This window comes from Rhinopithecus bieti, unplaced genomic scaffold (genome assembly GCF_001698545.2).
Source record: "Rhinopithecus bieti isolate Rb0 unplaced genomic scaffold, ASM169854v2 scaffold_5101, whole genome shotgun sequence".
Taxonomy (NCBI): domain Eukaryota; kingdom Metazoa; phylum Chordata; class Mammalia; order Primates; family Cercopithecidae; genus Rhinopithecus; species Rhinopithecus bieti.
The window spans coordinates 1,087,525-1,089,985 of record NW_016804853.1 but is presented as its reverse complement, the minus strand read 5'-3'; positions in this window follow the sequence as shown (position 1 = coordinate 1,089,985).

Genomic DNA, 2,461 nt, shown 5'->3' with positions numbered 1-2,461 from the left:
TATGCAAGTTAGGTATCAAAACAAATCATACAAGCAAGTTTTATGCCTTAAAACATCTAGTAGAGATATTATCTGATCAATAGACTCAGACAAAAATGTCTAAATTAAATTCTGAAGACTTTATTTTACCAATAATTTTTAAATTGTCTTAATTTACTAAAGATTAGTAAAGTCATGTGAACTATGAGGCATTTGAATTAAAGTTTCTATTTTTGTGATAACACATTTGATTTACGCACTTAACTTTTCTCTTTAAGCCAATTAATTAGAGCCCTTTAATATATTTTGGTAGTGAATATACACATACACACGACACATATAAACACATACACAGACAGACAGTAGCAGATCTTATGTATATAAGATTCTTCAACTGCCAGTTTTCAAAATCTCACTTCCACTTTAGACTATCAGGCTCTTGATTACCTGTTTCCTGCCCTAAACAATTGTTAACTAGGCAACCCTAAATTTGCATTTCTAAAGGGACAGCTCTTATGTGAAACAAGGTAGAAAATTCATCTCTCAAAGCACAGAGCTAAGGCATTAGGCCTAAATATTGTACCATCATTTGCTCAAACCAAAGGGGTTTTAAAGGGTGTAAGTAAAAGTTCAAATAAGAGGCCAGGAAAGCCATCTTAAGCAAAGGAATGACTTGTAACGTTAAAACAATGGTTAACATTAAAACAATGGTAAATGTTTCCTTTTTTTTTTTTTTTTTTTTTTTGAGACAGAGTCTTGCTCTGCCGCCCAGGCTGGAGTGCAGTGGCCGGATCTCAGCTCACTGCAAGCTCCGCCTCCCGGGTTCACGCCATTCTCCTGCCTCAGCCTCCCGAGTAGCTGGGACTACAATGTTTCTAATGTATACTGGCAGACACCCTTACAAAATGGGAATTTTCTTAAAGAAGTTTCTTTTACAAAGGAGTTTAAAGATAGCCAGCTAAATGCCTGAAAGTTGTATTTTGGATTTTTGGCTTAGCTTGTTTTCTTAATTAGATTACCGGCTTCATGGTGATACAGACAGGAGACAGGGAAATACTGGGTAGAAGAGGCCAGTTCCCTGGCAAAGGCCCCACCCTCAAGCCTGGATACCTGTGGCCCTAAGAGAACAGGCATTCCTGTTTTCGTACCCAAAAAGTTGCCTTTTGGCCCACCACTCCCCCATCCTGTACCCATATAAACCCCAAACCCCTGGCTCCAGGAGGCAATGAACAGACAAATGGCAGAACAGCGCGGCAGAGAAGGAGAGAAGACAAGAAACGTTGGGAGGAGTTTGGCTGGGGAGAATCGGCCACTGGGTTGACAAACTCCAGGGGAAGATTATCTTCACACTGTAGCCCCTATCCAGCTCCCCATCCATCCTGCTGAGAGCCACCTCCACCCCCAGTAAAACCCCATATTCACCATCCTTCAAGTTTGTGTGTGACCTGATTCTTCCAGGACACTGGACAAGAGCTCAGGATACAGGAAGCTGTCACACTTACCCTCTGCCCTTGCAGAAAGGCAGAGGGTCCACTGAGTTGGCCAACACTTAAGCCATCCATGGATGGCAAGGCTAAACGAGCACACTGTAACATGTGCCCACTTCGGCTCCTGCACTTGTCCGTCTGCATGTTCCCCCTCCCATAAGGGGTTTGAGCAGCGGTGATGACCAAACAGACATGCCACATCCCTGTCATATGTCCTCTGGGGGATATCAGGGAACTAACTCTCCCGCCTCATCACGTGGAGCCATTTAGTGAATACAGAAAGGAAAGCATGCAATTTTTAGGGCTTAATATTTAAATATGTGAGAAGCAGGCATAGCTGGAAAGCAAAACACAAGTCTCCCAAAATTTCAAGGATCCCATTTTTTATACCAAATCCTGGGTCCCCAAAAAGAAGCAAAAGCCATGGAACAAGACAGGACAGTGCTTCCGCAGTGCACCTCACTGCAAGGACATTCATTCAAGTCTGGTAGACAACTCAACCCAATCAGCTGATTTTGTGATTGGCTCATATCTCATGGGATGAGGACTCAGAGCAATGAAGACGGCAAAGAAGAAGGAGGAATAGTGTGGAGTAAATATAAACAGGAAAACAATTTCTTTTAAAGGAAGCAAACAAAGGTACTAAGCTCATAATTTTTTTTTTTTTTAAGTTTTAGCCAGCCAGGTGTAGTGTCCGAGCACGTTTAGAGGCTGGGGTGGGAGGACTGCTTGAGACCAGAAGTTTAGAACCAACCTGAACAATATAGTGAGCCCCATCTCTACCAAAATATTTAAAAATTAGCCAGATGTGGTGGTGCACACCTGTAGTCTTGGCTACTGAGGAGCTGAGGTGGGCAGATCACTTGAGCCCGGAAGAGCATGGCTACAGTGAGCCATGGTTGTGCCACTGCACTCTAGCCTGGGCAACAAAGCAAGACCCATGTTTAGAAAATAAATAAATAAATAAATAAATAAATAAATAAATAAATAAATAA